The sequence below is a fragment of the Schistocerca nitens genome, chromosome 1 (genome assembly GCF_023898315.1).
Source record: "Schistocerca nitens isolate TAMUIC-IGC-003100 chromosome 1, iqSchNite1.1, whole genome shotgun sequence".
Lineage (NCBI taxonomy): Eukaryota > Metazoa > Arthropoda > Insecta > Orthoptera > Acrididae > Schistocerca > Schistocerca nitens.
The window spans coordinates 191,275,553-191,290,762 of NC_064614.1; the positions used below are offsets into that span (position 1 = coordinate 191,275,553).

The 15,210-nt window shown below is 43.5% G+C and overlaps 1 protein-coding gene and 1 long non-coding RNA gene across 2 annotated transcripts in view; one reads left to right on the plus strand and one right to left on the minus strand.

The window, feature by feature from the left end:
- LOC126245273 (solute carrier organic anion transporter family member 74D) overlaps positions 1 to 15,202 on the minus strand; it is a 155,535-nt gene extending 140,333 nt beyond the window's left edge. Inside the window, exon 1 of the mRNA XM_049948302.1 lies at positions 15,043 to 15,202. The gene's annotated coding sequence lies outside the window, so the exon portion shown is untranslated. The remainder of the gene's footprint in view (positions 1 to 15,042) is intronic.
- The window catches only part of LOC126245289 (uncharacterized), a 556,618-nt gene that overhangs the window by 464,816 nt on the left and 76,592 nt on the right, over positions 1 to 15,210 (plus strand). The gene's annotated exons all lie outside the window — the stretch shown is intronic.

A 15,210-nucleotide genomic window follows, 5' to 3' on the forward strand; every position in this document is an offset into this window, starting at 1 on the left:
GTGTTTTAAAATCTTTTCCAAATAATTATTTTTCGTTAAGCTTTTAATGAACGCACACGATTTTAATGGAGATACCGCTGGCGTTATTAGTCTCGAGAACTAAACAACAATCGACTACTCATCTGAACAGAAAATGATTTCAAATAAAATCATAGTCCTCGAAGCTCCATGCAAGAAGTAAAACAGCTCACATCCATAGTGGAAAACTGGTTTGAACTGAGTTTTTGTAATTTAGATCACACAGACAAATTAAATTTATGATTTTTATTCGGCAGAAACAATGCAAAGAAAATGAACTAAAGGAAGATGGCTCTGAATACACTGTAGGAGGCGACACAGTGGATCAAAGCGTTTAGTCTTGGTGTATTCACTGACTTATTGTCGCAGCCTTTTTCGGAATGGATCAATAGTTGTCTTAGATATTACGTCTTTACTTACAGAAAATGTAATTCTCCTATTGCAGAGGAAAGGTTTTCGATGTAAATCACGAATAATTTGGCGGTTAAGATTTTTACTTGTTTAACACGTCTAAGCCCGAGAGGTGATCGTGTGTAACAGCATAATAGTTATAAATGCTATAGTTTTATAAATTTAAGCAAAAAGATAAGAATGATTGACAAGTTTGATTTGAAGTAATTATTACAAGCATTCCGGTTCTCACATGGGAAGTTAAGTCAGTGTTGACCACACGTTCCCCGAAAAGTAGTTCAGTAACCTTACTGGAAATGTTTTTTTATTCTCGTAGAATGGTACCTGTCCTGCGCAAAATATGATAACTTGTTGATGGTTGGAGAGACAACATCGCGAAAACCAGTTACAGATGTCTGCCACTGATGCATCAGGTATACAGATGGTGTTAACCCCCTCTGCATGAGTGCCCGAATGTGATGCACTGAAGCACGGAAGCTGGTAACCATACGATATATGACACGATAAGGACGGCTGTAGGTGTTTCATTTTCTTACAAAACCATTCGTAGTCAGTGATTGTTTCAGCTGATCTAGGGGACCCAGTCCATTTCATGTGAACACAGCCCGCTCTATAATGCAGCCACCACCGGTTTGTACAGTGCCGTGTTGACAACTTGGGTCCATGGCTTTGTGGGACTTGCTCCACATTCTAACCCTACCATCAGATGTTAGCAACTGAAATCGGGAGTCATCTGACCAGGCCACTGTTTTCGTCTAGGATCCAGCTGCTATGGTCACGAGCCCAGGAGAGACGCTGCAAGCAATGTCGCGCTGTTGGCAAAGGCATTAGCGTTGGTCGTCAGCTGCCATAGCCCCTTAACGCCGTTACCGAGCGAGGTGACGCAGTGGTTAGCACACTGGACTCGCATTCGGGAGGACGACGGTTCAATCCCGCGTCCGACCATCCTGATTTAGATTTTCCGTGATTTCTGTAAACCACTTCAGGCAAATGCCGGGATGGTTCCTTTGACAGGGCACGGCCGACTTCCCTCTCCTTCCATAATTCAATGAGACCGATGACCTCGCTATTTGGTCTTGGTTCAAATGGTTCAAATGGCTCTGAGCACTATAGGACTTAACATCTGAGGTCATCAGTCCCCTAGAACTTAGAACTACTTAAACCTAACTAACCTAAGGACATCACACACATCCATGACCGAGGCAGGATTCGAACCTGCGACCGTAGCGGTCGCGCGGTTCCAGACTGGCGCCTAGAACCGCTCGGCCACACCAGCCGGCGCTGTTTGGTCTCTTCCCCCCAAATCAGCCCAACCCTTAACGCAGTATTTCGCTGCACTGTCCTAACGAATACATTCGTCGTACGTTCTACATTGATTTATGCGGTTATTTCACTCAACGTTGTTTCTCTGTTAGCACGGACAACTCTTCTCAAACACTGCTGCTGTCTATCGTCAAGTGGAGGCCGTTGGTCACTGCGATGTCCGTGGTGAGAGGTACTGCCTGAAATTTGCTATTCTCAGCACATTATTTGCGCTGTGGATCTCGGAATATTGAATTCCGTAACGATTTCTGAAATAGAATGCCCCCATGCGTGTAGCTCCAACTACCATTCCGCGATTCAAAATATGTTAATTCCCGTCGTGCGGCCATAAACAAGTCGGGAACCTTTTCACATGAGTCACCTGAGTACAAATGACAGCTCCGCCAACGGACTGCCCTTTTATATTTCGTGTACACGATAACACGGCCACCGTTTTATGTGCATATCGCTATCCCGTGACTTATGAAACTTCAGTGTACAATTGCAAGCAGACTCTCTTAAAAGAAGACGATCTCATTTCGTAGTGTAAGTGACTGTGACGAGGGAGTGGAATTGAGGACCATCAACATTTTCACTTCCCCTAACTACAAAGAGACTGTGTGGTTTCGAATATAGTGGAGAACATTGGCGCAAAGTCTGATGATGAGGAAGTGCAAGTTACCACTTCTTCTCCTCTTGTCGGTCAAATACCGGTGGTATAAATATCTTTCACCGTCAGGTTTCGAACCAAATACCTTAGAATTGATTGCATAAACAAGCGTTAACGATCTCCCCTGCGGAGGAGAGTGGCAACAATCCCGGTACACAAAAAGAAATGCATTTAGGGACCACTCTACTTCATATTTTCAAACTGAATAATCAGCTAAGGTGCCACGAAATAAAAAGCTTTATACTGAAGAGCTTCAGTCTAATATCCAGCTTCTGAAAAATGTGTGTTATCGATAGTTGTGCCCCAAATTAATTTGATTTTGGGTATGCAATTTGTTACGCTATTTTAGAAAGTTCAAGAGCTTTAATGAATTGGAAATAACAGCCAACCAGCTTCAAAATAAAGGTTTATTAAACCTTCAAGCTGCGCGGGGTAGCCGCGTGTTTAGGGGCGCTTTGCCACGGTTCGCGCGGCATCCCCCGTCGGAGGTTCGATTGCTCCCTCGGGCGTGGATATGTGTGTGTCCTTAGCACCTTAGCATAAGTTAGTTTAAGTTAGATTAAGTAGTGTGTAAGTCTAAGGACCCATGACCTCAGCGGTTTGATCCCTTGGGAGCTTACCACTAATAAACCCTGAACATAGTTTCGACAGTTTTAAAGCTGTTTTCTTCAGAAAGTATTTTACGTAGAATCACATTATCTGTATCTAATGTGGGAGTCACTGACTCTGTCTAGGACATGAGCGTGTCATCCTCTTAATCACCATTTAAAATACATTATTTAAAAGTAATAGATCTCTACTGCAGGGCTTTGTCTAAGACTCTTTAAAATATCACACATTTGCCATTGGATCCGATAACGTGTAGTGTGCCACTTCACAAATTTGTATATCGTATATGACATTAATTACAAAAGCCGGTCTGTGTGGCCGTGCGGTTCTAGGCGCTTCAGTCTGGAACCGCGTGACCGCTACGGTCGCAGGTTCGAATCCTGCCTCGGGCACGGATGTGTGTGATGTCCTTAGGTTAGTTAGGTTTAAGTAGTTCTAAGTTCTAGGGGACTGATGACCTCAGAAGTTAAGTCCCATAGTGCTCAGAGCCATTTGAACCAATTACAAAACATGGCATCGGATCCTACAGAGGCTAAATAAGTCACTTACATATCTAGTAACGTGCATATGCAGAATGTTAAGAAGTGCCTTACAACATGTAAGTAACGCAATTGTTTCAGCCAAAACTATCAGAACTAGGTTGCATGAAATAGGCTTTAATGTCAGTCGACCTGTAAAGTTTTCAGGTATGCGTTATGGAAATCATGCACGTCGTATTTTGAGGTGCCTACAACATGAAAATTGGGCAGTGGATCATGGAGACAAGGCGTGTTTACAGTCGAATCACGCTTCAGTTGTCACCCAGGTTCAAGAAGAGTTCTCATACGGCGGCGACCACGTGACGCAGAAAGGCATGGGAACTTACAGAAGATCAACAAATTTCAAGGAGCACTGTCTGGAGAGGAATGATGACCAATAGCAAAACGGACCTCGTTTTTGTAAGGGAAACACAGCGAGCAGATCTTTATATTCGAAACAATTGGCAACCTTTGGTACTTCCGATCGCTGAAGAGTATGAGCCTGAATTCCTTTACATGTACGATGCCAGACCACATGTTGTCGGACATGTGTCTGAATGGTTTGAAAGACGCAATATTCAGGTGCTACAGTGGGCCGCTCACTCTCCAGATCTAATCCGCACAGAGCAGCTCTTGGAAAGCCTTCAAAGAAACCTTTCGGAGACTGCGGACAATATCCAGTGTCTGGATCAGCTATAAACTCGCAGAACATTCCTCAAGATGAGATCTTGTATCATACTTCGTCAATGAAAAGGAGTTGCAGAGCTGTACGTAACTCAAAACGAGGTCCAACGCTTACTGATGCAAAAAAAGTACTGACAACTGAGAGTGATAAGGTTTTATGGAAGTCTCAATTCTGTCTGTTACTTTACAATTCTATGCCCCTTATTTATTCTCTTCAATGGTTGAATATTTGTACGAAGTTACGATATGTAATGAAATGGTTGAATATTGTTACGTATACCATACACCTCCTAGATTTTATTTAAGAGAAAAATAGTTCTTTCCTTGGACGATTTTGATATGTGTAAATTCTATCAAAACACGGGGAAGAAAGGTTGGACGTAATGTCCGATTGGAATCAAGTGCATTAGTAGTTCAGCTGGACGAATATGGAATTGGAATAGATATCAGCTGTGATGATATAGAAGAAACATCCTTACATTTGTCTGAAGTGGGAAGTCTGTTCGGATGGCCGAATGGTGATCTGAATCCCGATCGTTCTTCTTCTTTTTCTTGTGCCTTTATCCTGGATCGATGTTGGATCGGCACGGTTGTTAACGGATTTGGCATGTTTGGTTTATAGGTTGCCTGATGCACTTCCTGTCGCGAAGTCGTTACCCGATGGGGGGGAACATGTGCACCCCAACCGTCTGGGTGTAGTGTTACACATGCGAAAATAAGGAAAAGATTTCTAAATGTTTACGAATCATGCAACTGATGTAGGATTTTGGTACCAGCTCGGTATTCTTCTACTGGGATGGGGAAAACCGCCTGAAAACCACATTCAAGCTGCCAAGCACTCTGACCCTCGTCATTAATCTGCCAGTCGAATTCGATGCGGAGCCGGCTCACCTCCCAGTCTTGAAAGCAACGCTTTAACAAGCATGGCTATTGGGGCACGTGTTTGAATATCTAACCTCCTTAATAAAATTTCAACGTCTTTCTTCTCTCAGCACCGGTTGCTCTCCTCCACATGTAACAAATGGTTCAAATGGCTCTGAGCACTATGCGACTCAACTTCTGAGGTCATTAGTCGCCTAGAACTAATTAAACCTAACTAACCTAAGGACATCACACACATCCATGCCCGAGGCAGGATTCGAACCTGCGACCGTAGCGGTCACTCGGTTCCAGACTGTAGCGCCCAGAACCGCACGGCCACTCCGGCCGGCACATGTAACAATCAGTACAACTACCAGAAGTTGAAACGATAGAATATTTATGGAACACCGTCAGTTCCTGCATCCCATATCTTGATTAAGGAATCTTTGTGTGCTGAATGAAGCAGTGTGTTTATCATAAGCGACTTTTTTTCTGATATGTGTCCAATGCCTGACTCAAGTTACTTAGAAAACGTCGATAGCCATAGACATGTTATCGAAATAGAGCGCGCAAGAGAGAAAGAAAAAACTATGCTTGCTTCGACACGAGAAATGATTTTCGTGTGTGCTTGCCGTGATCGTAAAGACGCTCATAGGAATACCTCTTAGGCGTTTAATAGACGTCATTACCCGTATGTTCCAGCTGTCCATGTGCAAGATGCTTATTTACGGGGTGTACAGCGATCTCAAAAAATGGTTACAAGCACTATGGGACTTAACATCTAACGTCATCAGTCCGCTAGACTTAGAACTACTTAAACCTAACTAACCTAAGGATATCACACACATACATGCCCGAGGCAGGATTCGAACCTGCGACCGTAGCAGCCGCGTGGTTCCGGACTGAAGCCCCTAGAAGCGCTCGGCCACAGCGGCCGGCGTACAGCGATCTGATCACTGAGACGCTCGCGTACAAATATCGTGTCTTGTCGACATCAGGGTTATCAGGCCTATAAGCTATATGTTGACCCGCCACTGCCTAAATTTTGATAAATAATCAGCACTGGCGGCCGAAGACTTCCGGCATAAGAAGTCAACCTCATTCTGCCAACGGCCTTGTCAAAGAGGGCGGAGGAGCGGATAGAGGTTCAGGGCACTCTCTTGTCCTAGGGGTGGGCAATTGCCCCTAAAGGCGGAAGAATCAGCAATGATCAACGACATGAGGATGCAGAAGGCAATGGAAACCACTGCATTAAAGACACGTAACGTGTATCCACAGGACATGTGGCCTGTAATTGAAGAAGTGTCATGATGATCTCTCCATTGGCAAAAGATTCCGGAATAGTCCCCCATTCGGATCTCCGGGAGGGGACTGCCAAGGGGGAGGTTACCATGAGAAAAAGATTGAATAATCAACGAAAGGATAATGTTCTACGAGTCGGGGCGTGGAATGTCAGAAGCTTGAACGTGGTAGGGAAACTAGAAAATCTGAAAAGGGAAATGCAAAGGCTCAATCTAGATATAGTAGGGGTCAGTGAAGTGAAGTGGAAGGAAGACAAGGATTTCTGGTCAGATGAGTATCGGGTAATATCGACAGCAGCAGAAAATGGTATAACAGGTGTAGGATTCGTTATGAATAGGAAGGTAGGGCAGAGGGTGTGTTACTGTGAACAGTTCAGTGACCGGGTTGTTCTAATCAGAATCGACAGCAGACCAACACCGACAACGATAGTTCAGGTATACATGCCGACGTCGCATGCTGAAGATGAACAGATAGAGAAAGTGTATGAGGATATTGAAAGGGTAATGCAGTATGTAAAGGGGGACAAAAATCTAATAGTCATTGGCGACTCTGGAATGCAGTTGTAGGGGAAGGAGTAGAAGAAAACGTTACAGGAGAATATGGGCTTGGGACAAGGAATGAAAGAGGAGAAAGACTAATTGAGTTCTGTAACAAGTTTCAGCTAGTAATAGCGAATACCCTGTTCAAGAATCACAAGAGGAGGAGGTATACTTGGAAAAGGCCGGGAGATACGGGAAGATTTCAATTAGATTACATCATGGCCAGACAGAGATTCCGAAATCAGATACTGGACTGTAAGGCGTACCCAGGAGCAGATATAGACTCAGATCACAATATAGTAGTGATGAAGAGTAGGCTGAAGTTCAAGACATTAGTCAGGAAGAATCAATACGCAAAGAAGTGGGATACGGAAGTACTAAGGAATGACGAGGTACGTTTGAAGTTCTCTAACGCTATAGATACAGCAATAAGGAATAGCGCAGTAGGCAGTACAGTTGAAGAGGAATGGACATCTCTAAAAAGGGCCATCACAGAAGTTGGGAAGGAAAACATAGGTACAAAGAAGGTAGTTGCGAAGAAACCATGGGTAACAGAAGAAATACTTCAGTTGATTGATGAAAGGATGAAGTACAAACATGTTCCGGGAAAATCAGGAATACAGAAATACAAGTCGCTGAGGAATGAAATAAATAGGAAGTGCAGGGAAGCTAAGACGAAATGGCTGCAGGAAAAATGTGAAGACATCGAAAAAGATATGATTGTCGGAAGGACAGACTCAGCATACAGGAAAGTCAAAACGACCTTTGGTGACATTAAAAGCAACGGTGGTAACATTAAGAGTGCAACGGGAACTCCACTGTTAAATGCAGAGGAGAGAGCAGATAGGTGGAAAGAATACATTGAAAGCCTCTATGAGGCTGAAGATTTGTCTGATGTGATAGAAGAAGAAGCAGGAGTCGATTTAGAAGAGATAGGGGATCCAGTATTAGAATCGGAATTTAAAAGAGCTTTGGAGGACTTACGGTCAAATAAGGCAGAAGGGATAGATAACATTCCATCAGAATTTCTAAAATCATTGGGGGAAGTGGCAACAAAACGACTATTCACGTTGGTGTGTAGAATATATGAGTCTGGCGACATACCATCTGACTTTCGGAAAAGCATCATCCACACAATTCCGAAGACGGCAAGAGCTGACAAGTGCGAGAATTATCGTACAATCAGCTTAACTGCTCATGCATCGAAGCTGCTTACAAGAATAATATACAGAAGAATGGAAAAGAAAATTGAGAATGCGCTAGGTGACGATCAGTTTGGCTTTAGGAAAAGTAAAGGGACGAGAGAGGCAATTCTGACGTTACGGCTAATAATGTAAGCAAGGCTAAAGAAAAATCAAGACACTTTCATAGGATTTGTCGACCTGGAAAAAGCGTTCGTCAATATAAAATGGTGCAAGCTGTTCGAGATTCTGAAAAAAGTAGGGGTAAGCCATAGGGAGAGACGGGTCATATACAATATGTACAACAACCAAGAGGGAATAATAAGAGTGGACGATCAAGAACGAAGTGCTCGTATTAAGGAGGGTGTAAGACAAGGCCTTTCGCCCCTACTCTTCAATCTGTACATCGAGGAAGCAATGATGGAAATAAAAGAAAGGTTCAGGAGTGGAATTAAAATACAAGGTGAAAGGATATCAATGATACGATTCGCTGATGAAATTGCTATCCTGAGTAAAAGTGAAGAAGAATTAAATGATCTGTTGAACGGAATGAACAGTCTAATGAGTACACAGTATGGTTTGAGAGTAAATCGGAGAAAGACGAAGGTAATGACAAGTGGTAGAAATGAGAACAGCGAGAAACTTAACATCAGGATTGATGGTCACGAAGTCAATGAAGTTAAGGAATTCTGCTACCTAGGCAGTAAAATAACCAATGACGGACGGAGCAAGGAGGACATCAAAAGCAGACTCGCTATGGCAAAAAAGGAATTTCTGACCAAGAGAAGTCTACTAATATCAAATACCGGCCTTAATTTGAGGAAGAAATTTCTGAGGATGAACGTCTGGAGTACAGACAGAGATGGGAATACGTCAAGCAGATAATTGAGGACGTAGGTTGCAAGTGCTACTCTGAGATGAAGAGGTTAGCACAGGAAAGGAATTCGTGGCGGGCCGCATCAAACCAGTCAGTAGACTGATGACAAAAAAAAAAAAAAAAAACAAAAAAAAAAATAAAAAAAAACGTACTCGTAGTTTGGAGAACGTGAGGAGAGTAGTTGGCGGCTGACTTGTCAAGGGAACTCTGTCCGAAGTGACTTAGGGAATAAAAGAGTCTTAAACAGGACAACTGGATAGGGATACGAAATCCACTCCTTCCGATTATAATTTTCCTCTGCTCTGTCGGTCTAATTTAAATCATTGCGAAAGACCACATCGGATTCCTTGATATTTAAGAAGATTGAGATGAACCTCTTTTTTAGTAGAAATATTAGTAATCCAGATGAACTGAATGTCCTTCTATCCAGGTTCCACTGTTTACGAAAAAAAAAACAGAAAAAATTCATCTATGATAATCAAGATTATGTTTTTATGCAGGTAATTATTTCATGTTGACCTGCTCGTTTAAAATAAAACGTAGAACTCAGTTCCTTTTTATTAATTTTATGTCGCACTGTTATTTTGAAACGTTCCCTAATTTCTTCGTTTCACTCCATGCGTCTCAGTACTCCATTGTCACTGACCACGTGTAACTATGACGCTGTATCATTGAATCATGGCAGTCATATACAAGGTCCAATCACGTTAATGTAACCACTGCCTATGTTCGGTGTCAACGTGCAATTACCACTCGCAGACGGCAGGTGGCAGCACTAGCAGTGGAGGGTATATAAAGTGGGTTGGGGGGGACGCGGCAAACAGTGCACTCGTTGTGCGGAAACGGAGTGATTTTTCTGATTTCCAAGAGGGCGTAATCATTGTCTTTCGGGCCAAGGGAGAAGCATTTCCGATAAACGGCTAAGTTTGTAAACTGTGGCACCATTGCTAAAATACACCATTCAAGGCAAAAGAGCGCTGTCCAAAACAGGCGCTGAGGTAACTTTGGAGCACCACGGGCGAACAAGGGTGAACTATGGCTGCGAAGATATGCACGGGACAATAGACGTGCTGTTGAGCAACTGACCGCCCAGATGAACCAAAGGGCTACCAACGATGTCTTCTCAACTACCGTTCAGCGAACATATCCATTTTCCACGCAAAAATGAGAACATGGATTTTCTTGAATTGCAGCGCCAACTGCCAAGAATCAAAACAAATGTATAAGACAAAATGTACGTAGTTTTTTTATGTAGAATCTGATTCTGCAATAAAAAAATGGGGGTTCCCATTTGAAATTTTAAAGTTGCCTCCCGCCCCACCCCCAGGGGGCTGGAGTGGGGGGCTAATTTTAGCACCAGCAGATGTTCCTCTCGAAAATAATCAACTTTGGATTCTACACATTTTTTCGTGTGAAGCTTATTTTTCGAGTTATTCTGGTTTGTCAACTTAAAACTTACACCCTGTATATCTTCTTTACTGTCATTTCTTGTTAACAATATCACTTATTCCCAAGAATTTGCAGCTTTCACTCAGTTAATACTTGGCAGAAATCCAGTCTACCTTTGGATCACATTTGCTTGACTCTTGCGCAGAAAGGTGTGCAGTACACTGCTGCATCCATTTTCAGTAAGTTACCACAAGAATACAAAAACCTCAGCAGTAAGCCATGTGCTTTCAAATCGAAGCTGAAGAGTTTTCTCATGGGTCACTCGTTGTATTCTGTCGAGGAGTTCCTTGAAAAATTAAGTTGATTCCTGTGTTATAATGTTGATTGCCTTTACTTGAACTTATGGTTTGTCTTTTTTGGGTTCATAAACATTTTATTTTATATGGTATTAATTTTATGTTGTAATTTCTGTACTGACACGTTGCATGATCTTGGGGATTTGCTCCTCAATTTGGTCCTACGGCACTAAACATGTAAAATAAAATAAATAAAAACACTAGTATATATTTATCCTTCGGGACCATATTCAGGCTTTTGAAGGATTTTCACATTAATATGACTGGACAGTGTAGAACTTTTCAGTTCTTACCGTACCGCATACAGTTTGATAGATTCGTTAAGGATTTTTATGACGTAGCAAGTGCGGAAATCTACTCTACTGCTTGTCGATTTTGTCGATGACGCCACATGTGAGTGATGCTGTTGCAACATTTTAGATATAAAAGTCCGATGATAACTGGACACTCGAGACAATGCAGCTAGCAGTAACAGATTAGATAAGCAATGGTTCACATAATAAGTCGATCATGAAATGTTTGAGAAAGTATATGTACTACTATACAGAATAATATCCACACTGCATATAGTAAGTGTTCCTGAAAAAATGGGCAGTAACACCCATTATCGTCTGATTAGACGAACGAGGAACGATCACTGAATGCAGCCACATCCGTAAAATATCTAGGAGTATGCGTACGAAGAGGTTTACAAGTGGAACGGACACACAAAACTAGTCGCAGCTAAGACATGTGACGGTGAGGTAGCGTAGGAAGAATGCTCAGGAAGTGTAGTCCACCCACAAAGTCTGAGATTCGTGCCAGATAGGATTGATAAAGGTAATACAGAAGACCCGACGAAGAGCAACGCGTTTCTTTACAGGTTCATTTAGTAAGCGCGGAAGCGTCGCCACGGAGACGCTGAACTAGCTCCAATGACAGACGCTGCAAGAGAAGCGTTCAAGCATTCTGCATCAGCATTTGGCTACTGTTGAAGTTCCCGGAGTGTATGTTTATAGAAGAGTCAACCAACATATACCGTTCACCTGCTACTCCTCCTCCATCTTTCTCGCGAAACGACCATGAAGGTAAAATTAGAGAGATTCGAACTCACACAGAGGCTTACCTGCAATGCTGTTCCTGTGAATCATTCGCAGCTGGGAAAGGAGGAAGTGAAAGTGGTTTACAAAGTACCCTCCGCCGCACTCAGCTTGTGGAGTACTTACGTAGATGTAGAATATTGGTGGAATATAGTTACGAACACAAGCTATTATCACTAAGCTGATTCTTAATTTCTTCTATGCGACTTCTTGGACGTATTGCTATTGCTTGACTTCTAACTGTCGTATCTCATGTTAAATGTAGATATTACTGTAACATCTGTGTCGGTACGAAAAAATGTTGTAACATATGCAGATGGCCTGTTTATATGCAAGATCGAGTCTGCTGGCACTAATCTTGCCAGGATAAGTAAATAAATGAGATGTGGTACTGGACTTTGCTAAAAGGTGACGTACAGAATTCTACATGTACACGTGTACACCGTAACCACAATACGGTATGTTGCGGAGGGTACAACATAGTGTACCAGCCTGACTCCTCCCTCCCGACGCAACCCCTGTAAGTTCAAATGTTGAAATATGTGTGAAATCTTATGGGACTTAACTGCTAAGGTCATCAGTCCCTAAGCTTAACACTACTTAACCTAAATTATCCTAAGGACAAACACACACACCCATGCCCGAGGGAGGACTCGAACCTCCGCAGGGACATGCCGCACAGTCCATGACTGCAGCGCCTCTGTAAGTATTCATTCACACACGGTACGTTGGAAGAATGACTCTCGTAACCCTTCTGTCCGGTGCTGTGCCCTTTATCCAGTCAGTGCTGGGTCTACACTGGTATTTCTCTCAATTATCGGAGAACCAAGCATACCTTGATGTCGGCTATTATTACGGTGGGGTCGCCATTCCTAAAGGCATTTTAGAGCTACTAAATGGTTCAAATGGCTCTGAGCACCTTGCGACTTAACTTCTGAGGTCATCAGTCGCCTAGAACTTAGAACTAATGAAACCTAACTAACATGCCCGAGGCAGGATTCGAACCTGCGACCGTAGCGGTCGCTCGGTTCCACACTGTAGCGCCTAGAACCGCACGGCCACTCCGGCCGGCTTTAGAGCTACTGCCAGCTGGGACGGGATGTGGGAACCAGCCCAGTATTTGACGAGGTGGATCTGGAAAACCGCCTAAAAACCATATCCGGGCTGTCTGGCACCCCAGCCCCGTCATTAAACCGCGACGCGAATTTTAACTGGGAGCCGGTGAGCCTCTTCGTGTCTCGGAACCGGGCTCTTTAATGCACTTGGCTAAACAGACGGGTTGTCCTAACTCTTTTGTATGAACAAATATTTTTGTAGTATTCTCGTTGTCATTACGCTGACGAAACAACACTGTGAGGAACCGTGCAGGTCCTCATAGGACTACAGACGTCACCGCCTGGTGATTTACATACAATGCCAAAGCAGCCGCTCTGTCACACTATCTTACGGTGCCTCCCCTTTTATTTATTTATTTACTCTTCAAATTCCGTGGGACCATGCTAGCCACACAACTTGGTCGTGGAACGAATCAGTACGTAGTTCACAAAATGCCGATTAGAAAATTTGTAAACGAAAGAGTTAATAAAACACGAATAAACTGTAACGGAGTATAGGAATAAATAACACATTAAATAAAAAAGTTCTCAACTACTGAGAGAAATTGCTGTAGAAAATTGAATGAATGTGCCAAGAAAGACGTACTGCGTTCTCGGATGTCGTCAATGTAGTTACATGTGTGGTAGCGTAGTAGGTTCGAAATCGCAGCCCGCTCCTCCTGCTCAGTTTATGTTTCTTTCGACGACTAGCGACTTGGACAAAATTCCACTAGGTGCAGTTAATATCAGTTCTCTTTAAATGTGTATAAATGTAAGATTGTGTGGGACAAAGAGGAAGATCCCGATTGTTGCCGAATGCAAGATTAGTGGTGAACGTCTTGAGCGCATCACATTGCGTAACTATTTAGAGAAAATAATAAGTAGTATTACGAAATGCGAGGACCGTGTAAAATCAGTGTTACGGGAAGCGAAAGGCAACCTTAGATATATTGGAACGGAAAATGCAATCGGTCTGTAAATGGAATTACATACAAGACGATAGTGTGATCAATTCTAGACTACTCTCTTTTGGAGTACTTATCAAGGCTTTGGAAGAGACACAGAATTCAGAGGTGGGCAGCTAGAAGCGTAGCAGCTCGGTATAGGCTCGTCGAAAGTCTAACAAAAGAGTTCGAGGAATTAAAATGGGAATCGCTGGAAGAAGGTAACCTTGTTGGCTGAATTTAGAGAACCTGTATTCGAAGAAGAGTCAGCGTCCATTAATCTGCTACCATAGTATATTTCGTTAACTGGCTGTTCCGTTGGTGCTTGGCAGAATATTTTATACATTAGAATCGAAAACGCGCGAGGCTTACGCATGGACGAGCACAGAAACTTATCCACATGGGGTGGGTAAGACGAAGGGGAAGACGCTAAAAACTTAAATTAATACGGCAGTTGCCAAACTCATAGCGATCAGCCACTTAATGCTACAACTACTGAACGAGAGATTTACTGGAATTACAGGAAATCATTTCGAAATGTATGACAATTCCGTAATGAGTAAAAACTCTGTATTCTAGATTCCATAGGGGCGGAGACAAATGCCCTCTTATCCCCGCCCCTCACCCCACCTTGCGGACGCTTACACACTTGTGTAATATCCTACAGTAGGCAGTATTGCAGAACGTTACACAGGAGTTGTGTTTCATTCGTAGTCGTATATTTCACTTAGGGATCACCAGTGTAAGATAAGAGCGATTAGGACGCATGCACAGTAATATAGACAGTGATTTTCTCTTGGCTTAGTACTCGAATAGGACAGAAAATCGATAATATTGTACGGAGTAGCCTCCGCTATGCACTGTACTGTGACCCGCGGAGTATAAGTGTACATGCAAAACCGAAGGCTGCTGTATCTGGACTAGCCTTCGCAGCGACTTGCGAAGAGTAAATAAATTCACACCTGGGCGGCAGCAGTTACGTAAGGAGATGCCTGCACAGATGCAGTGACCACCGATCAGCGTCGGTCGTGTCTCTCTCGCACTGCTAATAGTTTGGAATGCAGTACCTCACCAGCGTTGCAGACTCGCTCTTAGTGTATAGCACTGACACCTCGCCCAGCCTGACACAGCTGTGCTGGGTGATATCTGTCCAATAGTTTGCTCAGTCGCGAAAATGCGTTCGGCGCGTCGCGCGGGCTGTCACTCACCGGCAGGTTGACTGCGGAAGAGCGTCGGCTGGCTGACAGAAGGCGTGTCTCGTGTCCCGGCGAGGCGCGGCTGTAGCAGACACCGACCGTCCGCCCGGCCGCAAGCGCGATCTCACACTGGGCTGCCGGCCGACCGCGACTACGACTGGGGGCCGTTCGGTCCGCGTC